The 24196-nt window shown below is 37.9% G+C and overlaps 1 long non-coding RNA gene across 1 annotated transcript in view; it reads left to right on the forward strand.

Moving 5' to 3' along the window:
* Positions 1-24196, forward strand: part of LOC110830755 (uncharacterized) — a 65485-nt gene that overhangs the window by 31679 nt on the left and 9610 nt on the right. Inside the window, exons 3-4 of the long non-coding RNA XR_002543366.2 lie at positions 11018-11155; positions 14582-14697. This is a non-coding gene — a long non-coding RNA (uncharacterized LOC110830755). The remainder of the gene's footprint in view (positions 1-11017; positions 11156-14581; positions 14698-24196) is intronic.

A 24196-nucleotide genomic window follows, 5' to 3' on the forward strand; every position in this document is an offset into this window, starting at 1 on the left:
TCTGAAACGTCGGTAAATTTCTACCAGACTACACGGTACAACACCCAGAAGACAGGCCTCTTCAGACTCACCGCCGTGAAAACTTCAAATCTCTTTCAGTATGAGAGAGTTTATTTCCAAGAGATGAAGATTCTCTTTAGCACGTCACATTATACGCAATGACTAGCTCGGAAAAAAAGCGAACGTCTGAGGATGAGAGTAGCATAACATTCAGAGGCATAGGCCTACAATTATCTCAGCTATATCTTGTAATTGGTGTATAACATGAATGTTCGTCCTTGGGTAGAAGTTGCTTGACCTTCCTCTTATACGCGATGTAGCATTTTAGTTTCCGTCTCTTGATAGGAAGTCATGCTCATTCAGCGTTTAATATCAGTCATCTTACCGAAAGCACCTTAACTTGTCAATATAAGAGCACATTAGCCTAGAGCCTGCAGTAAAGTGAGGCTCTTCTACCCGCAAATAAATTCGAGAAATTCTTATTACCATTCAATTCATATTCGTGTCATTTTGTACAAAACACTAGTTTTACCTGTCACTATGTATGGGTGTAATACTAGGTCTCTCATATTAAGGAAAGAACAAATATTTATGGCGTTTTCATGGTGGTGGTAAGAATATTTGGACGTAAGCTGGTGGTATTAAAACGGGGGGTTTGTCGCTGTTCAGTTTGTGTGGCTTCCGAATAAATGAGTCACGCAATATTTAGACCATGATAAAACGTGGTGAGAATCTGAAATGCACATTTCTTTGAAATACAGGTAAGTGTAACGAAACACCCACTATACCATCTTGATGAGAATCACTCTTCCCAGTACGTTGTGGTCTTGTCATTCTTTTTCAAGACAATAGCCATTTAATTAGTATCTGGGTGCCATGTTTGGGATAAGAAATACCTGCATGTCTCCGGTAGTTCTCACATCTCTAGGATCAAGAGTGTGTAATGCTTACTTGTCTCATGTTTCGTATTCGTGAGGTGTGGTCTGGATTCACAAAGAAACTGTTCACTGAGATCAATTTTATTTGTTTCTCTAACCTACAACGGCCTTCTGTTTTGTCAAAGTACTTTTCACACATTGTTTTCAATTAATCTGTTATTTATTTCTTTTATTTGTACAATTACTTATGATCACCGGGAATATTAAGAAGACAATGCACACCTATATTATCTCTTCGAAATGCGAAGTCCATCAAGGCTGCAAAGGAAACACAGCGCGAAGTTGTTGTTCTTTTGTTCTGTGACGTCGTGTGGATTAGAGATACCAACGTTTCAGCACTAAAGATGGAGATACAGCGTCATGATCGAGAAGAATAACATTGTCATATTCATCGCCGTGATAACTTCCCCACAGCAGAGATCAGATGGTAAATCTTAAAACTTTGCATACCGTGTAGTGTATTAGAATATAAAATAAGCAAACAAACTATTAACACTATAAATAACACTAGTGCCAAACGCGTTTCGACTTTAAGAGGTCATCATCAGTGGCAACAGGGAATTAATTCATATAAATGGTATAGATGTAAATGTTGTTTAGGAAAATAATAACTGTTTATTCTGACGATAAAACGAAACCCATAAACACAATTTATGGTAAAATTTATAGTTACGAATGTTAAAGTATGTGGTGTTTTAGGTATACCCGTGCTTTAAAGACTTAAAAAGAAATTGGTCTTTGCTATGTGAATTGAGTTGAAATAGATCAGGATTTGGTTCACTAGTGAATTTTCGTTTTAGCAGTACTGAACCTCCTTTCGGTTTATTTAAAGGAGATTATTTATTTATTTGTTTACTTATTTATTTGTAAGAATGCAGGCATATAAAGAACACAACACATGTTGAACGAAACTTCTGATGATGAACGTGTGTGTGTGTGTGTGTATGTGAGAGAGAGAGAGAGAGAGAGAGAATTGTAATAACGAAAGACGAGTTATAGCCTTTCCCTGACTATAACGTGCGAATAAACAATTTTTTATAAATATTTGCGGCACACCTGGTGGCATACCATGTGCAGCGGTACATTGAAATAGAAAAATATAAACATTTGTTGAAACTGTAAAGTTATCCACGTGCCTAAGCTCCATTAAATGGCAGCCACTGGGGGATTAATGGTTACATCTATTCATTCTTAACCTCGACAATAGATGTGTGTGGGTGGTTAGCTTCACGCTTCAGTCGCTTTATCTCTTGAGAAAGAACCCGCGATATCAAATGAATAGGGAGCTAAATGTGCCCGACATTAGTAAGATAAAAGTTGAACTTGCAGTTTGTTTTTGAGAATATTAAATCGGGAATATTAAAATCCATGACACCGTGTAGATTAAAACTCTAGACCATGTCCTGCGGGAGAAATGTTTTAGACAATCAATATCATTCTATATTTGTTAGTTGTTTGTAATCAGTGTTAATTGCTGAGACTCGGAAGGCTTTTTCTTTTTAGAAATCAAATGAAGCCCTGAGGCATCCCGTTCGGGCGCCAGGGAAGCTGTAGCTTGGGAGGGGAGGCGTGGTGGCTCACCTTGGCCCCAGGTCAATCTCAGCTAGCACCCAAACCAAAAATATCCGCCGCCAATTTCGTGTTTTTTTATCTGATCCTCTCTCTTGTTAAACACAGAAACTTTATTTGCAGTTCTGAAGTTAAATTAAATTTATAGTTATGTTACAAGAGATAAACATTTTGAGTATCTCTACGCGACTAAATATCTGCATGGTTTTGTTTATTTTACTTTGTGAATTAAATAGCAGAGACCTCTTGTAAAATTGTCATTTTGTTAAATGAGTTTCGTATGTTAAGTAAACAAAGGATAATGAACAGGATATTAACACCCTTTCACATTAGAAAGTCAGAAAGTTATGAAATGCGATGGAGGAATTCGCCCTAAAATAATTCTCTTTGTATTATCTAGACAACGGTTTTAGGAGGCCTGTGTGTAGTTAGAAGGATAATATTCAAATCGATCTTAAGTAACAGGGTGTATGGGTTTGGATCGGCCACATAGCCCATGGTAGCGTTTAGGCTCTTGTGAACTCGGTAATGAATCATCGGGTTCAATGAATGGAGAAGAATTTCTTGACCAGCTTGCCTAAACTTCTCAAGGACTCTTGTCCAAGGAATTAGTTTTATTCAAGTGTTTAGTTTCAGTTCCTTTGGAAAACAGTTAGTATATTAATGGCCTAGTTATGCTGCGTGAGGGTTTAACTTAAATATTTAGCAACGCGACATCCCCAAAGCAGAGCACAAAAACAGTTTAAGAATCGTACGCTTCGTAATACTACGGACATGTCAAAAACTGAACATAGTTCACGTAGTGTAATAAAAACATAATCGAAAAATGTAGGTTATTTCAGTCATCATCAGCATGAAAGACTTAACATGTATCTTATCCACATTTCGGTTAACCCTTTAAAGCACAGTGGTCACCTTAAATCCCAACTGTCTTAATAATCAATGTATGCATTTTTGCTTACGTGTTTGTTGTGATTTTCAGATTAAACAGGGATTATTTCCATAAACGTTGACTCAAAATTGATCTTTGTAATGATGAAATGTAATATTTTATTTGCGATACAGACTAGAACATTAAATATTATTTAGACAAGGGTTTTCTCCAATTCTTAATTTCTTCCTGATAGGTGAATGCCAGAAATCGTAAAATTAAAAGGTAATTAAAATATATGTTAATAGAGTGGAATCAAATACCTAAGGATGGGATTAGGCCCAACTCCTGAAAAGTTGATCATTTCAAATACATTCAGAAAATGAATAGTGTCTAATACTATATTACTATAATGAACCACCATTTACACAGACCCTTAGAGACTCAGAATTGTAAGAAATACAAAACCTGTCTTCTATGTTTTTTGCCTACCCTTAGATAACAAATTAAAATATAGGAATTTCGTTCTCTCTAGTTCACGGATGATTGACCCCCCTTATCCACACACACGAAATAAGAGTCATATGACCTCAGAGGGCTTCAAATTGCTTACTGATTGCAGATATAGACTTAGATTGCCACAAGATGGTCAAAAGGGTATTATGGCGAACTGCGCACTTGCAAAAAGAGGAGCTAAGGCAGTACTCAGAGGTGAATGTGATTAAAATTAATGTACTCGATCGATGAAGCTAGCTCGAGGAGCTATAACAATATAGAGAGAGTCTTCGTGCTTGATCAGTCTTGCAGAAAATGATATTGCTCCTGCACAAAGGTTGTGTTGTCTGTAGCAAGCGATAATTGGCGGGAGACTGATCAGGTACCCAGGTTCTTGTTTGGAGTCAACCGCGCCTGCCACGAGATAATTAAAGAGATTAGAACGTGGCTTGTGAAAACAGAGCTAACATTGCAGAAGGAACTGTTCTGCTGAGCACAACAGGACTAATGCAATATAAAATTCTGACAGGTTTTTAATTTGCATTTGTAATAATTAGAAGTTTTTGTTCGGACTTGTGTAATCAATATGTGTAATGTACTACAGGTAAAATTATCATATTAAACATATACACCATGTTTCCGTCATGTCAACTAAACCTCTAGCTTAATCAAACATCTTCAGTTTCTCCAGTGTTAACAGGTGCATTGTCATGAACTGCGGGTGTCTGGCAGCGAGTATCCAGCATGCGAGACTGCGAAATGATGTCTAACTCGCATTTAGAAAACACCCGCATGCAGTCCATCAAATCTCAAGACTTGCCACTTTACATTAAGTATTTAATGTGTTTCTTATGATTCCTTTACATCAGGGGTGGGAAATTACTTGACTCGAATCGATCTGCTTTGAAGTGACCGGAGTTCGGACCGAATCAAGAGAAAATGTCTGTACTTTCAAAACGTCCTCAGTGACTGATCATAAGCAGAGCCATACATAATTATTAATTAATTATGACAAGACATTCTAAACTTTGATTGATGCTATAAAGCTGTTAAGTCATATTAAACAGAATCTGGAAAAGACCCAGCTCTGCTTTGTGACATGTGTTTGTTGGGAAACTATACAAGTTTGTGATCAAAAAACTTAGGCGCTGATTGGTGGATAATATTCAAATGGATTTTAAAGAAATAATGCAAGACAGGAGCCAGTGGCAGGATTTTTTGTAAGAAGAAGAATGCCTCTTCAGTGGAGTTACTTTGTAGTAAGTATAATTCAGGAAAAATCGTCCCTGAAGAGTTTTAGTTAAAATACCTAATGATTGAAATAAATTAAAAATAATGACAAAAGACTACATCCTTTAAAATCTGGAACACTCTATGGTCTACGTTACCGCGGTTTATAATCGTAGATGCAATTTTACTTATCAATTGAACGGAAGAAATATTTTCAAACCATGTACAAGCCTTGACCGAGTCAAGAAAGAAGTCAGAGAAGTAAGACCACATGGGTGACGAGTTTTAATGCAGCCGTAAAGTTACTAAAAATTATTGCAGTTCTTTATGTGTTCAGAAGCGATGCCGACAAGGGTCTCCTACTTGTTCTGCTGAGGAATGCGTTTATATAATACTTCTTTCTTCAGTCACCCTTATTTTCGAGCAGAACAGGAAAGGCGGGCTCAGGAATTTGTCACACTTCATGCTTCAGACAGAGTGTCGACAGTTTTGCATGAGCTAGTGCCACCCGGCCTTCGTATGTGTCATGTAAAGAATGTTAAAGCCAGAACATTTGTATGTCAACAAAATCTTGTACTTAAGCTGACTCAGGCGTAAATTAAATAATAAAAGAACAAATGTTAACCTGTGTGAATCTGTTTGCAATAGTGGGCCTAATTTAGAAGAATGTTTAATAAATTACCGTGACTTTTCTGTAAACGACCTTCGTTTATAACATAGCAGCCCGCTACTGGATAAGAAAATACGAAAGTGGCTTTAAAGTCTGGAAAACTTTGAGAACTCTACAAAATTAACTTTAAAAAGTCATGTAATTTATCTGTGACTGTTGAATAGACAGCCTAATAAAACAAATACAAGCATAAACAGTTAGTTTAAATGAAATATTTATATTAGCCAAACAGTCTAAAATGCTTAAAATGCTGAAAAGCATAAAAGTAAAATTTGAATATCATCATAAAATTTGAAATTTATAAGATGTAAACATTTTTGTAAGATGAGCTACTTTGAGTACATACGTATATTTCATTTGATTTTTGTGTGAAGTATGCATTATTATGAACTAATATGGACGAATATTCAATTCACACTACAATTTTAAGTGTCTACACCAAATATGAAATTTTATCTGCATTCGTTCGTTGGCTATTGGTACGAGTAGACAGACGGACAGATGCGATCTCACCATTACACGCTCATTTCACGCACTTCATTCTAAAAACGTATAAAAATTAACATTTCACAAATTTAAAATTTATACCTATATGTATGTATGTGTATATACGTTAGAAGTAATAATTGCAGGTGAAAATGTGTTGAACACTTAGAAAAACTGTCTGGTAAACTCATACCAAAAACTGTTTAAATGTTACCGGAAATCAGAGACACATTTTGTAAGACCATGTATAAGTTGGGTTAACATTGGAAAAGACTTGTAGCCTACCTTTAAATAAGTTATTAAGTATTTAGCAATAAGAAGAGTAAAAGAGCGAATGAATAGTATACAACTCAGCGATTGGCCCTCTGGCGACGTTGAACTTCGCCCGACTGCTCCTCTTGCAGAGCAGATCTGTTCAGCACATGCCATCACCAGATGTCTCACACAACTTCATGATTTCGAGCTCAGTAGTGTTGCTTTAATTCCTGGCTGGAGGGGGAGGGGTGACCTGTCACCCTCCTGTTTCCGTGTTTAAAAATTTATCATATCTTGGTTAGCTACAACATGGTTTTAAATGAAATGAGTAACATTTCTGGAGGTTCTAAATGTCTTTACATCTCTTGAGATCGTTAGCACCTGTAGATCGCACCCAGGTAGTAAAACGAGTGTGTTTTAATATTGTCCCATAGTTATGTTTTGTGACTGCATATCTTTGTATAAGCAGCAGCGGCATTGTACTTACAGCAAAATATCTCCGAGATAGCCAGCCTTGGTGCGCGGTCGGAGGGGAAAGAATAGCACACAAGGCCTTTTTCATTTTAGCTTCAACGCTTATTGTAACGTTGCTCAGGCTCACAGATATTTTGCGCAAAATACAGAAAATAGGTGATCCTACACACCCGGGTGGTCAGGGGGTAGGGGTGACTTTATAGTTAACATCCCTCTTAAAACACAACTTTACGAATTGTCGCAAGAAAATCTTTTCTGTTCTTTTACTCTGTGGGAATTACAGACTGGGGATGTTTGAATTTAGGGCACTGAGGACAATATTTTGACCTAAAAGAAATGGAGTAACACAGCGTTGGAGGAAATTTCATAGCGAGGAACTTTATAATTTGTACTCTTCAACGAATATTATTACAATGATGAAGCACATACGTCATGGTTGGGGAAATGAGACATGCATGTATAATTTTAGTTTGGAGACGTCAAGGTAATAGACCACTTGTAGGAGATTTGGGTGCTTAAAGAATGTCAACATTTTAACGGGCCTTAATCAATTAGGATGTAAAAGTGATGACTAGATTCAGCTTACTCATAAGGTCCAAACTCTATAAATGGTATAAACTCTTGGTAATGATGTTCTGTTTCTTAAAATACGGGGACTTTATTAATTAAGCTGAGCGATAATCAGCTTCTCAGGAAAACCTTCGATTCTGTATTGTTATGATTATTATTATCATCACCATTATTATTATTTGAATTTAGTTGTGTTAAATGAAAACAGAAAATATTTATTACGAAGGAAATTATGTTCACCAACTTTGTTGTTCGTCCATGCGTATTCTGTTATTCGATAATGTAGGCTACTACACTCGAAACTTAAAAGTAATTGCTATTGAATCGCATATCAATCCACGTCTTTCAGTGCATTCTTCATTTGTTCTGAAACTTAAAAGGAACAATGTGCGCATCCTGGCAATTAACGGGTAGTCCAGACATGTCTGATATTTTGCACCCACATGTGTTTCATTTCCACACTTCATTGATTTATAGGGTACTCTTCTGAAATCATTAAACTGCTTCTTTATCTCTTTGTGTACGTGGTTTGATTCGCAAAGTAACCTAGTGTTTCCGCACATTCGTTGATGTTTCTGTCACATAAAGTATTTGCTTCAGTGAAGTGCGTTCTCTTGTATGTTTTCTACAAATACGAGTAGCAGACCACGTAATCGTAATACTAAACAAATCTATTTGTATAAATTACGTGTGGTTTTGTGTTGGAATGAAACTTTGTCTCTCGTTTGCAGGGAAAAATAATAAATGTAGGGTGTTAAACTGTTCTTTTGGATTTTGTCAATCGTCTGCATGGTAAAGATGGCTGTCTTCTGTGTTATTGCGCCGTTTAGTCTGGTAGAAGTCTGCCGACGTTTTAGGGGTCCTTGCTGCATCCATCATAGCTCTGAAGATGGAGGCAGCAAGTACATCTGAAACGCCGGTAAACTTATACCAGACTACACGACGCAAAAACACAAAAGACAGCCAAATTCAGACTCACCACCGTGAAAACCTCAAATCCTACATAATCGTCTACATGCTATAAAACTGTAATTCTTCGGAAGCTAGATTCTGTTCCCGTTTTCAGGTAAAAAAGGTGAAAAGGTTTTGGGCCCCCTGGCTCAGGCTAGCTCAGGGCCATCTTTTCTTAACCGCTTACCACACGAAAACATTTTAGACAAGGCTTAGTAACTTATACAAATAATGTTTAAAGCTTTATTTGAAATACTTTTGATACAATAAATATGCAGCCAAATAAGACAAAACAGTTTATGTGTAGGTATGTAGTGTAACTTGCTTTCCAACGCTGAATATTTACGTGTAAGCTGTTACAGATTTGATTTTGATAGATCGGCCAAACGAAAACTAGCAAAGAATGGATTTATAAAACGCACACGCGACACCAGAAATTGCAGCGCAACTTCATCCTTGTATTTAAATACTCTGAGCTCAACCAACGGTTTTCTCTCAACTTGTATCTGGAACTGAACAGACCTAAAAAAAAAAAGACACGGTTCAGCCAAAGAAGTGTGTCCCTCACCAGAAGGTCATGAGGTAGGCACATTCGATAGGTCAGCACCCGTCGTAGATGCCCCTAGCGGTATCGGGGTCACGTGTTATTGGGGACAGACGGATTGGCTGCGAGGCTCCCACTCGGGTCATCCATTCCGGCAAAGTAAAGGTCAAGGTCTGTCCTCGCACTTGACAGTTGGCTGCAGCCTCTGGCGACGGGTACTCGAAACGCGTAAACTGGTTGGTCTTCTAAGTCAGTTTGTAAGGTTGCAGATACATTTGTGATAAATAGTGCAGTGACACGGTTTTGTATTTGATGTCTGTGTGTTTTTTCATATCTTTACTATAAAAATTTGTGATTCCTCGTTGTCGTCAACCAATTTGTCGTCAAAAAATGACGTCATCAACAATGTCAACAAATATTTGTTTACACGGCATTGTTGTTGAACACAACAATGTCGAGTAAACAAATATAACGCTTCACAACAAAGAAATCAAAAAATATCAAGCGAGTGGCATTATCACTGCTCCAGAAGGAGCACTTAGCATTCTGGAATATTGACTGACAGTTGGCCTAAAACATCAGAAAAGTGAAAGAAGACGTTATCAAGTATTTGAAGTACCAACTCCAACAAGGTAAACTGATACTCATTCGATATATTACGATTACGAAAACTATTATGAAAACTGACTTTATGATCGATTTTAAGACGAAGATTTGCAGGGGTGGGGCTGGACGTAAAAAGTTGACTGACCAAGAACAGTTGGCCTCTGAACAGCGACGTAAAGAACTACAACATCAGACATATTTAAGAAATAAAGAAAAGCGAAAGAAGACTTACATTGATAAACGAGACCATATTAACGACACACGTAGAAAAACAGACGAAGATTTGCAAGAGTGGGATTGGACGTAGAAAGTTGTCTGACAAAAAACAGTTGGCCTCTGAACATCGATGTAATGAACTAAGACATCAGATCTATTTAACAAATAAGGATAAGCGAAAGAAGACTTACATTGTTAAACGAGACCATATTAACAACACACATAGAAAAACATACGAAGATTTGCAAGGGTGGGGTTGCAAGTAGATTATTGACTAACCAAGAACAGTTGGCCTCTGAAAAGCGACGTAAAGAACTAATCCGTCAGACCTATTTAACAAATAAAGTAAAACGAAGGGAGAGTTACATTGATAAACATAGAAAAACGTATACAACAAGAACAGAAGAGAAAAAAAGAAAAAGATAAAACAGACGAAGATTAGCAATGGCGTTGCTGGACATAGAAAGTTGACTGATCAAGAACAGATGGCCTCTGAACAGCGACGTAAAGAACTAAAACATTAGAACTATTCAACAAAAAACAGAAGAGAAAAAAAAGAAGATTTGGAAGGGTGGGGTTGGACGTAGAAAGTTGACTAATCAAGAACAGTTGGCCTCTGAAAAGCTACGTAAAGAACTAAAACATCAGATTACAGGAAGCTCTCCGAAAGGATTAGCCATCGTTGTCGACAAAAAATGACGTCATCAACAATATCACCTTATATTTGTTTATACACGGGTGTTAGTTTAGTGTCTTACTCAAGATTTTAAAACGCAACCAACCCCCTTCGGGGGGTTGGTCAAGTGTTTAAATCCTCCATTCGGGTGGGTTAATTTAGTTTCTTACTCAGGGGTTAAAACACTTGAATGAGACACTAAACTAACTCCACTTTGGGACTAACCAAGTTTGGTTGCGTTTTACAAACTTGACCAACCCCCCCCCCCCCCCTAGGAGCTCCGAAAGGAGCGCCCTGCTCTAGTTGTTATAAAAATTAAACTCTATTTTAACAGGAGTTCAGAATCTAATCGTTATTTTCTTCTCATATTTCTAAGTTGATTATAGTTATTGCTTTATATTTGCAGCTACTGGTTGGGTTACATTATTTCTGGAGCTTTTACTAGTTTTGGAATTATTTGTTCCAGGAATGACGGTCCATGTCAGTGACGGGAATCTACAAATTACACACACAAGATAATTTGGCACGACACCAGAAACCGAAATCCAGTCAGGAGTTGTTATTTCTTTTGCCACTAGCAGGATTATAACGTCGAGAAACTCAGGTAAAGGTGTTTCAGAAATTAATATAAATTGTGCTGATTGTGTTCTTCACGGCCATGAAGCCGTGTAGACTTGTAGGTAGTTTCAGAGGAACGAATCGCCTACATTTCTAGGGTGGATACCACAATCGACATATTCACAGCTGTAAGAACCTCAAATATCACTCAATTCTTATTAACTGTTATGTGTGTGGGCAAAATTTCTCGCAGGGCAAAATTTTTTCCGGGGGGGGGGGGGTGAGGGAGGGTCTTGGGTTTGGAAACATCACTCAATACGAAGACTGTTGTGAAGTTATATTATTTATAAGTGAAATGCCTCAGCAGATTCCTGGACAAATGACACCCCAGTAAAAATTACAAAATTATAAGAGATTATGGTTGAAACTTGATCCGCAATTTTAATCACAGCGTGTCAATAAATCGTGTTACTTGTTTCATATTAAACAGTTTTTCTCTTGAGGTACTGACCCTATACACTTCCACATATGTCCCATCCCTGCAGGACATGGTATTTTAGCACGGGTTCGCAGCCAATGAAGACACCGAGAAGCAATGACATTCTACACAATCTTTGAACACCCCTCGGACTGTAGCGGTAGTGTGCTTATTAGTTTCCTTCGGATATGAAACATGCCAACTCTATTGTATACTCCAGTGAGTACAGTGACTGCACACATCCAGAATGGCTCTTAGAGCCCCCCTAGATTCTTTGTTCAAACAGTATCGATGGTAAAACTGTTAGGTTGGGTTGGGTTTAGGTTACGTTACATGAAGTTAGATTGGGTTAGGTAGGTGTAGGTTAGCTCTCGTTAGGTTAGGTTATGTCTGGCTGGGTTAGGTTAGGTTTAATCTGGTTGCGTTAATTTACGCCTCGTCTTTGTAATATCTACGTCACGACTACATCATCCCTACGTCACCCATAAGTCTCCCTTACGTAAACGTCACGTCTAGATCACGCCATCACTTTTTCATCACGCTCACGTCAAAATCACGGCTGCGTCACAGCTACATCACTCCTAAGCGACGTCTACGTCATGGCCAAAGTCACGCCCACGTGATATCGACGACGCGCTTACATCACGCCGTAGTCACGCAGAAGTTACACTGGAGGTAATAACAGACGAAACTCGCCAGAATTGTTTATGCCTATCCTCAGTTTCTGTAGGATAATTCCAAGACAACTTTTACATAGGCGTCGCACACTCAATGGTAATCAACATTCATGTATGATGTTTCTATCGTATTACATTAGGCAATTGATGAAGTGGCATTTCTCGCAACCTTATAGCAATTCTAGATTAAGAAATTTGAGACTAAATTTCTCACACTCCTGAAAAGAGGCCCGGGATCTGCGTTTGAGGGGGAGGGGGGCTGCTCTGGGACGCTGTGAAATGCCTTTAAGATATTAAGTTATACGAAGAATCATAACTAACTAACTAACTAGATGGCTTAGGGAATCTGAAGGTTCATCACAGAATTAAATAAAACCCTCCACCGAGTCAGCAAAATCCAATCGCCTCTATGCCATTATACAATTAATTAAATTACCAGAACAGGTTCTTTGAAAAAAGTATAATTATGAATTAAGAATCAGAAAAAAATCGGTATTAGATATTTCTAATTGAGTTTCAAAAGAGTAAAACTGGAATTCTGCGAGAGGTTATGTTAGCAGACATGTTTCATCCAACCACTTTATTTTAAATTCCGAGGTAAATTTGGACTTCTGAATTTGAAACTCACAAATTGAGGCTTCACCTTTCTACCATTACCTTAACATAACTAACTATATATTAAATTTAAAATCCAACATTGAATTGTTACTTAACAGAGTGAGTAAACAAGAACAGAGGATTTCGAAACATTGCAAAACTTAAGGAATTTTCACGATTTTTACACCTTAATTTTATGCCCGTGTTTATGATCTGTCGATATTTCTCAAAGAAAGAAACACAGAAATCGGGGACAACTTCGTGTTTCATTTCTTTCAGCTACCCTCCCTGATTCCGTCACGTTGTTAAATTAGCTGTCGCCATAAACTATCTTTCAAAGGTTGTAATTATATTTTACTGACAGTTCTGTGTACAAAAACAAAAGATGTAAGAGGATAATATTGGTGTTAAAAAAAGTTATTAAGATGGTTCAAATGAAAGATATTTAGCAATATTCTGAATGTAACTAAAACGATGCTACAATGAGCACGTTTTCTCTACCATAAATTTCTCCGTGATCCGTCATTATCGTAATGGTTAGTTTCCGCCTCTTCCACCACCTTTTGCTTCGAGGAAAGTAAAAGGTGTTAACGGCTGTAGACTTGGCCCCAGTTGATCAGCGACAGTGTATAAAATAGACGTCTGATAATTACACTTTTGGCAAAGATCACTTGTGCCTGCTTTCCTTCTTAAGTTACAATGAGTTATTTTCCAAACATTACACAGCCGTTTCCTTTTCGTTGGACGAAATATGAATACCACCGTTTTCCTCTTTCCACTCTCATTTATTTTAAGTACGGGGTAGAGTAGCTATAGGCCTAAAGGAGATTAAGAAACAGTCCACAACATTCGAATATTTTCGTTGTGTGATTGGTAGCACTGCTAACGCCTGGTCATACTGTAGCTCAAGGTCAGGCTCTGGCATGCTGTGAGTGTGGTTCAAAAGTTATACACTTGTGAGAAGTGATTTTTTTGCAGGAGGCTTATACCAATGCTGGTAATAATAGTAATATACTCCGTTCAAGATACATATGGAGCGGAAATTTTTATAGTACAGCTAATGGCTGTCCCTGTAAGGATTGGTGGAATTTAAAACATTTTTCTCCGTGCTGTAGGTATCTACAGATTGTCTGAACGTCGGGAAATATGACAAAACACTTTTCAGCTTAGACAACGCGAAGCAGAAACAAATTTGAAGCGCCAAGTCTACAGATTGTGACTCGATTCATTTACGCACCGAGATTGTAAGAATAAGATATGTTTATTCAACTCACTTGCAATATCCGTCTCACCAAAAATCAATACATTCAGTACGCTTTTCTTTTCGTCGGCAACTTCCTATTTTTATCTTGTGTGAGGTGAGGAGGCATGGAGGAAAAGCTTCACATATTCTGAAGTTCCAAAGCTATTTTATTCCCCTGTACGTACATGCAAGTTGATGGTCTACACGGGCCATTTTCAAAGGAATAAAAAAGCCGGAACTTACCTCTAATGGGTGCCGCGAGCTGTTTCTCGGGTCAATACGGCCGGCACGTAAAGCTGGCCACTGACCTCCCTCTACCGCCGTAGACTGCAGAGCGTTTTACTTCCACAGCACTATACTTAACTTTATCATGGTTTGGCGTTTAGGCATAAAGATAACTTCATAACTTCATCCTTCATCCCCACATCTGTCTTTTGCATCTGAATTCACAGACAAATGTCATCTTTACCATTTCAGGTATTGGCGGTGTTGAGGAGTTTGGTCGTATCCTCTACGGCCACTCAGTCAAATAAGATATTTCCTATGAGGAAAATATCCTGAGCATTCCTCATTGAGACACAGGCGTGCTAAACGTGAGTGACCAAACTTGTATTACATGTTTTTGTTGTGGTGTCCGAATTTTAGGAGTGTTCCCGTACTCCATTGAGGAGTATACAAGGCAAGTGTACAGATAGTACGTACAGGTATGCCTGGTAGATCCCTGCTGCTTTCCTCTCCGACAGAGATTTATCTGTCTAACTGCCGAACAGACGCCATTTTGTGCTACTACCGGTTCCGCGTGCCCCCTGGCGAGTGAAAGATGGAACCAAGCTGTCAATTTCCCCCCCCCCCGGTCCACCGGTCTCTCTTCTTTCCGCCACTCCGTACATAAAATGCCCCCCTTTTTTGCCCCCTTCGATGGCCACCACCTGGTCCCGCAGCAAGGCTAATAGTAGAATCGTGCTTCTTACCGGCTCCTTTCTCCAGCAGTCTCTGTACTTTCTGAATTGTTACACGCAACAAGAAGAATCACGCCAATGTCCTCTCATATGCGCAAATATGCCCAAACAGAGGTGTTGCCTGTGAGGACTAGTGAATGATTGCAAAGTAGCAGAATGTGTATTCGTGGATTCCACGAGGGATAGGCAACAGAGATTTGAGTAACTCTTTTGGTATAATTGTATACTGACTTGTCTTTTGTTGACCGTTAGTGACTGATTTTAAGAATTAACTTCGGAGAACAGATGGGGATCAGTTGCCTGAAACTGGGTTGTGGTTTATTTTTTCCGCTATCAGAAAAGCATCTTAAAACAGGCTACAACTGGAAGTTAAACTGAAAGAATTTTTGTAATTTAAAAAATATTCTGGATTCAGAAATTTGTCATCACTGTCTTCGACAAATTCCATCCAACCTATCGCGTTAAACTGTCTAGAACTGTCCGCATTGTAACCATCTTAAAAAATATGATCGCGCCATCATGGTCTTTAGGTGTGTAGCCAGTCTGAAGATTAGACCGAACACAGACAACAGTCTTATCAGTTTTTTTGTGATATCGAAAGATGGGGCCAAATTTCATTACTGTGAAGAATATTTGATACATTTGGCAAGTATCACATGAAAATTCTGCTAGGAGATTTCAATGCAAAAATTGGGAGGGAGGATGTCTTCAAACCCACAATAGGCAGCGAGAGTCTCCATGCACTTAGTAATGATAATGGCGTCAGAGCAGTGACCTTCGCTACGTCAAAAGATTTAATTGTAAAAAGTACAAAATTTCCACACCGTGATGTTCATAAATACACTTGGACTTCCCCAGATGGCAGAACACACAATCAAATAGATCATGTTTTAGTAGATAAGAGAAGGCAGACAAATGTAATTGATGTGAGATCATTCAGAGGAGCAGATTGCGACACTGATCATTATCTGGTGGTAGCAAAAGTGAGGGAGCGGCTTTCAGTAAGTAGACGAACTAAACAAAATTTTGACACAGAAAGATTTGATTTGAAAAAATTAAGTGAGGGAGAGGCAAAGGAACAATATCAAGTTGAAATTTCGAATAGGTTTCAAATTTTAGAGACAAATGAGGATAATGAAAGTGTGGACATCAACAGGGAGTGGGAAAATGTCAGAAACTGCATCAAAATTTCAGCAAAAGAGAAACTAGGATACTACAGGAGAAAGCAAAATAAACCGTGGTTTGATGAAGAATGTTCAAAATTAATAGATCGAAGGAAGCAAACAAAATTTCAATGGTTGCAGAACCCAAACAAAACAAATGCGGATAATCTATGTAACGTGAGACGTGAGGCTAGTAGAACCTTTAGGACTAAGAAAAGGGAATACCTGAAGGGCAAAATTGCTGAACTTGAGACAAATAATAAGGAAAAAAACATCAGAGACCTGTACAGAGGCATTAATAACTTTAAGAAAGGATATCAACCCCAGACTAATTTGGTAAAGGATGATAGTGGCAATTTGCTTGCAGATCCAATAAAAATTGTGAATAGGTGGAAAAATTTCTTTAGCGAGCTCTTAAATGTTCATAATACTGGTGATATTAGACAGATTAAAATGCATACAGCTGAACTGTTGGTGCCAGAACCTAGCTTAGATGAAGTGGAACTAGCCATTGGGAAGTTGAAAAGTTATAAATCTCCAGGAATTGATCAGATTCCGGCCGAATTAATTAAAGCAGGTGGCAAAGGGTTGCATATGAGGATCCATAAGCTTATTCAGTTAATTTGGGATAAGGAAGAGATGCCACATCAATGGAAGGAATCCATAATTATTCCTATTTATAAGAAGGGGGACAAGACTGAGTGTGGTAATTACCGAGGAATATCGCTGCTATCAACCTCATACAAAATTCTATCCAACATTCTTTTGGCAAGATTAACCCCATATGCGAATGAAACTATTGGGGATCATCAGTGTGGGTTCAGACGAAACAGATCAACGATTGATCAGATCTTTTGCATTCGTCAGATACTAGAGAAAAAATGGGAGTTCGGTGGGACTGTACATCAGTTATTTATAGATTTCAAAAAAGCCTATGACTCTGTGAAGAGAGAAGTGCTATATAATATTCTTATTGAATTTGGTATACCAAAGAAGCTAGTGGGTCTAATAAAAATGTGCTTAAATGAAACCTGCAGCAAAATTCGAGTAGGTAAATATGTATCTGAGACATTCCTCATCAAGAACGGTCTAAAACAAGGAGATGCTTTGTCTCCCTTGCTCTTTAACTTTGCGCTAGAATACGCCATCAGGAAGGTCCAAGGTAGGCAGGAGGGTTTGCAATTGAACGGGACACATCAGCTATTGGCATATGCTGATGATGTTAATTTATTGGGGGACGATATAAATACAATAAAGAGGAACGCAGAAGTTTTACTAGAGGCTGGTAGACAAGTGGGGCTGGAAGTAAATTCAGAAAAAACTAAGTACATGTTAGTATCTCGTCATCAGAAGACAGGCGGGCAAAATTATCTTAGGGTAGCTAATAAATCCTTTGAAAGGGTTACAAAGTTCAAATATTTGGGAACAACAATAACAAATCAAAATGATACTTGTGAGGAAGTTAGGAGGAGACTAAATTCCGGAAATGCTTGCTACTTCTCAGTCCAAAATATTTTGTCTTCCCGTCTGATTTCTAAGAACCTGAAAATTAAAGTATACAAAACAATAATCTTGCCTGTTGTTTTGTATGGGTGCGAAACATGGTCTCTCACTCAGAGGGAGGAACACAGATTGCAGGTGTTTGAGAATCGGGTGTTGAGGAGGATATTTGGGCCTAAGAGGGAAGACGATGGGGCGTGGAGAAAACTGCACAATGACGAGCTTAAAAATCTGTACTGCTCCCCCAGTATTGTGAGGGTGATTAAGTCGAGAAGAGTGAGATGGGCGGGACATGTAGCGCGCATGGATGGGACAAGAGGTGTGCACCGGGTACTGGTTGGGAAACCTGAAGGGAAGAGACCGCTGGGGAGACCTAGACGTAGATGGGAGGATAATCTCAGGCGGGATCTATCCGAGATAGGAGTTGAAGGAAACTGGATTTTGTTGGCCCAGGACAGGGTCCGGTGGAGGGCTTTGGTTAATTCGGTGATGAACCTTCGGGTTCGGTAAGCCATCTAGTTAGTTAGTTAGTTAGTTAGTGAAGAAAGAACATCAGTCACTTGTGACAGAAAACACGGCTGTTATGAAAATATTTGGACCTTATAGTGACGAAACAAGTGAGGACTAGATTATGTTAAATAAAAAGTAATCTCGTGATTAATAAAGTCACCTAGCATTGTCCTGGTGGTAAAATAACTGGATGGGCTGAACATGTAGGTGCCACAGGAGGAAACAAAAAGTACGTTCAAAATTTTGACGGCGAAACGTCTTTCAAAGTGGATTTTTGAAATATAAAAGGAACTGTAAAGAATTACTTAAGGGTGTCTTGGAGATCAATTACGTAGTAAAATTTATTTTACTAAGAAACTAATATATAAAATGGCAAGCATTGATACTAGGGATGTTAAACCTATTCTATTTGAAAATAAACTGTAGCAGTACAACATAATATCTTGTTTCATATTTCATAAGTACCAGTGCACCAGAAAGGATTTCCGTAGTGTGTTAATTGGTGATACAGATATTTAAGAATTACCAAGAATTATTGATACAGGTTTATTGAGAATAGTTTAAAGTGTTGTCTTAGCAAACAGACTTAACAGCATCGAAAATAATTCTCATCATACGAATGTTAAAGAAATGGACGGAAACATTTTATTCTTTTCGTGTTAGAAGCTTGTTAATGGGACTCAGGAAGTCGTGAAAACACGCTCATTTGAATAACATACAATTTTAATCTGCGTTTAAGAGGAAAAGAAGGAAGTCGCGAACGAAGAATAAGGCGTGAAATTAGAAAGCCACTACTGTGTGATGGCTCAACAAGTACAGAAGGCCAACTAATTGACTCTAGATGTAATCGCAGGAGTTGAAAGACATTTAGCTTCGTTATATTTGGACAGGTATAAACTTGTGTTAGTCAGGTAGGAGGCGCTGATGCAAGAACGAATTATGACGATATTCATTTGAAGTTCTCAGTTGTAAAGAGCATCTTTTCAAACAGGCTACTGACTCCCAGTTATAAAACTTCGTGTGAAACATTTTTATTTATTTTGCTTCTTTTATCGCTGCCAACAAGTTGTCAGCGGTTAGACATGAAGCTTCTTTGTGTGGTATAAAATTAAATTGAAGAGGGCAGTTCCTTAGTAAAAACGATTATTATTAAGCAGTTACTTGTAGGCGATCTGAATGTATTATGGGTAAATTGATATTTCAAGTTGAATTAATTACGTTTATAAACCTATATTGATCTTATTAAACTTCGAAGTACATCAATGAAATAATTTTTTTCCTTCTTAACCGACAGTTTGAAGAGAAGCGTCTCGTTTCAGATGTATGAGTTTATAAACAGTAAAATGTATTATATTCTATTTATTTATGCCATGACATAGTGTAATTAGTTTTGTTGCACGCATTTGAAGAGAATACTTTCATCTAAACACGTAAAATTATCATTGTGATTAAGGACTGCGGTGAAGAGCACACATGTAGATCTACGTTTCATAATTTTCTCCAGTTCCCTGTTATTTCATTCATCTTGGGTTCAGTGATCCTAATCACCCTGTTCTTAATTACCTTTGATCTGCGTTCTTCTATTAAAATAAAATATAAATTTTCACCCCTATACAAAATAACAAGCATTTTTAGTTAACAGATGGGAAGATTACGAATTCCACAGTAGAAAGAATTTTCGGATTCAATTTTCTCTCAATTTCTTCGTGAATGTAATTTGGATTTGTTACCGTCCCCCAGTATTGTCAGGGTGATTAAGTCGAGAAGAATGAGATGGGCGGGGCATGTAGCGCGCACGGATGGGACAAGAGATGTGCACCGATTATTGGTGGGGAAACCTGAAGGGAAGTCACCGCTGGGGAGACCTAGACGTAGATGGGAGGATAATCTCAGGCGGGATCTATGAGAGATAGAAGTTGAAGGAAACTGGATTTTGTTGGCCCAGGACAGGGTCCGGTGGAGGGCTTTGGTTAATTCGGTGATGAACCTTCGGGTTCGGTAAGCCATCTACTTAGTTAGTTACCGTCGTCACAAAAAAATTTCCCCACATTTCCCAATAACTTATTATCTACCTTTATACAACGATTAGCAACGAATAAGCTTCATACATTCTAGTTTAATAACACGTATTAACTATGCGGCATGGAAAACTTTGTCCTGTAATCTTGCAGACGTCTTGTCGATATCAGCTCGATTTATAACACCCGGCCCCCAATTTCCATCGCGTTTAAGTGAATGCTGTAGCCTTCGACCGGGAGTCATGCGGAGTGGTATCGCATCTTCTTAACGTCAAACCGATTCATGTATTTTTCTCGTTTAGTTTATTAACTTGAATGTAAAATAGGCAGGTCATAGCAGCATTGGCTTGACAAAAGTGCTATAAACCACCAATTACTTTTGACACCTGCGGGAAACTTCATTCCAGTCAGACAGCTCCAGAATTTAATGAACCCAGCTCTGGTGACCATTTCACTAAGGAGCGCAGCGAAACTGTCAGCCCTATACTGGGAAGTTAGTAGTGGTTTAACTGGTAAAGAAATTCTCCATTTTAAACCTTTTTCAAAGAACACATATTATTTTACTCTATCCTCAACGAGATAAATACTGGGCATTTCTTTAAGCCCTATTCCTCTAAGATACGGTTCATTAATATTATCACAACACCTACTGTTACATGTAGAAAATGTGCTTTCATTGAGGTTCTTAAATAACATTTTGCGTGAATTTCGTGTTTTTCTTCTATGTGTACTATATATCTCAGTTGTTTTATCATGTTTTATTTCCTTCTTTTCATAATATTAGGTAAAGACTATAAAATTTGAAGTTTCTCTTGAAAGGGTCTATAATTTTATAATTTACTCTGTTACTTTTCTAAGTCAGATATTACCTCAATGCTCTGTTCTCACACAGTTTCAATCTGTATTCTTCCCTCCGAGCAAGAGAACAAGTCTAAAAAAATGTAATATGGAAAGTAAAATTACAATTTTATATAGTTTAATATTTAGGTGTTCAGAAAAAAATACTGTAAGGTAAATTATTGTCGTCAAAGAACATTGTTTAGCGGTAGCACGCTAGGCTTGTACTGAGGAGATATTCGTTTTGAATCTCGGCTGGGTTACTGTCTATCCTGACTTATAGTCTATTAAGGATGTGTATGGAGCAGACGCAAATAGCACTGTCCAGGGAGCGATATCACAGTAGTTTTCTACAGAGCGGGAACCGAGGGAGTACACTTGAACGCAGTTCATGGCATATTCCTGCTGGAGAACAATAATAAAATTAAATTTTTGACGCATTTAAGTGCATATTATTCTTGTGTTTTTAATTCTTTAAAGTACTCCACGTTCGCCGTACTATTCACGATAAGCTTATTGAATGTTAATCTCCGAAATGTAACTAGCGTCGTTAAATAACTATGTATAAATCATAATTATTGATAAAAGTTATTCAGAAGAGAATAGTGGCTTGAAATAGAAACATGTGTTATTAATTCGATGAGCAGATCAGACCTGAACGAGCATTGAAGCTGGAAGCAAATTTGTCTTGTCGGACACAGTGTCCCAGGGTGACAGTATGAATGTTCACAACAACATTGCAGCCAGCACGATTATCGTCGCAGAGGGGTCAATAATAATACATGTGTTGCCCTTCGTGTACAAGGCAAACAAAGCAAGGGTTCTTGGCCTCAAATTATACACCCCTCCTCCCACCTCCCAATACCATCCTAAGGTCGATTTTGCAACAGCAGGTTTTGTCTGTTAGACTGTCGATCACATCTCGCCAACTTCATGAAATGCAAATTTTATGTTGTACTTATTATTTGTGTATTTACATTTATTTCTGTTTTAATTTAATTGCTTGTTTTTTTGGCAATTATAACCTCTGCATATTTTTATTTGAATTGCTAGTTTGATGCCTGTGAGGTTATATTCAGTATCATAAATTGTTGACAAGTGTTAGGTATCATATCCTGTTTTATAATTTATCGCAGTAAGATATTCTCTAATTGATTCTCAGAATCAGAATTCTGCGTTTTAATCAGTCAAAATAAACAGTCTTCTAATTTGTTCTTGGCATAAATCTCTGTTTTATAATTAGTCAAAATGCGAAATCATCCTTTGATTGTTGATCGAATTTCTTTTGGTTACATTCATAAATATTATTATTATTATTTTATTATTAGTGTTCTGTCTTACGACAGGTCCATATATTATGAACAGGATCCTTCCATCCTCTTCAGGGTGTCAGGGACCTGCTCATACATATATACATTCTTGGCAGATGATCCAGAAGTGGTTTGCCATTGCCTACTTCTGTGTGAGTGTGAGTGGAGTAATTATTGGGATGCCACGGAGAAATCGGGGAAGCCCCCGGAGGAAAACTCCGTGATGCCTAGACCACTGCCTTGCCCAACACAAGTTATAAATCTGAGCATCGCCGGGAATTGAACCCGGGACCCCAAGAAGTAGCGTTCTGACCGCTAGACCACCGTGGCGGCAAAAATATTATTATATCTTACTATAAAATAATGCTATTTAAGCCTACTTTCGGCATGTAATTAATATGACCTTTCGGAAATTTTCCAGATGTTGGCATCTATTACAGCCACTTTCGGATAATTTTCAGAAAGATATAATTATTCATATGGATGTCTCCATCTCCTTACGCAGTTTGCATGAATTTAATTAACGACGCATGGAAGAATCTCCTTTCTGTCTTCGGTGACCAGAAAGCTTTATCTATGCAAGCTTTTAAAGATGGGATAATTATTATATTCAATACAGAATCCAGAGCCGTTAAATTTTATCAGATATTTAAGAGATGTAACTTAGGCTATTCTCTTTTTAAACTGAAAATAGCAACATGTAAATTCATGGAGTGTAAATGTGGTATCTGATAGATCTACTATGATATGTGACATGCCACTAGGACAGCTGCAGCTACATACGAAACATAAGCATTGCTGAGTATGTAAACATTTTTACTGTTTCATAGATGTTGAGTGATAAAGAGCTTCATAATTTCTATTCTTTAGAAAGCATTATTAAGAGATTAGAAATGTATATAAGTTCTTCGTCGAAATATCTGAAGAAGTCCTAAGAGCAAACGATATCGAAGGACAAAATAAAGCAGATCTTAATAGGATATATGGGTGTTGACTGATTCACCTGCCTCAAGATCCAATAAATACGGTAATGAAAATTCTGATTCCATGAAAGGTAGTGTGAAATATGTTGACCACTTTAATTCCACACTTTCCTGTCGTTTTTCTTTAAGGTAAAATTTAATACATAATACATCTACGCCTATATGTTCCGAATTAATATTTCTTTAAAGTTCTGTAACCTAATATGTGGAAACATATCTCATCTGCCCATGTATGCTACATGTTTCAATCATCTATTCTTTTTTACTTCTGTTGTTCATATATCCTTCCTAATACCTTATTCTTTTTATGTTATTTGATATTCGACGTAAAGCTCTGTACAGGATTTGAGGTTCTCATGGCTATGAGTAAGAAGAAGGCTGTCTTCTGGGTTGTAGCTCCGTGTAGTCTGGTAAAAGACCGATGACGGAAGAAACGAGGACCTCGGAAACGTCGGTGAACTTCTAACAGGCTACACAGCGCTACAACCCAGAAGACAGCCATCTTCAGAAGCGTCGTGGCTCACTTCACTGCGTAAAGAGGTGGAAGCGAGGAAGAATCAATGATTGTTGTTCCGTGCGTATTATATTCATAGGAACCACAAGGCATGTGAAATCCTGTTTAAAGTGTTCTTGAGGTCATATTTATTGTTGAATCGTCACCTCTCAACCGCACGATTGAACAAGTGTGGTAACGGGATATCAGACTCATTCCCAGATAGACTACGTATGCGCAGTACAGTGTTTGTAAGTGACGTACAAACAAGGCTGACTCTGGTCATGTACATAAACAGTGGCGGACCGGTCACATTCAC

This window comes from Zootermopsis nevadensis, unplaced genomic scaffold (assembly GCF_977971745.1).
Source record: "Zootermopsis nevadensis isolate Lab colony 2312 unplaced genomic scaffold, Znev_1.0 Znev_ptg000013l, whole genome shotgun sequence".
Lineage (NCBI taxonomy): Eukaryota > Metazoa > Arthropoda > Insecta > Blattodea > Termopsidae > Zootermopsis > Zootermopsis nevadensis.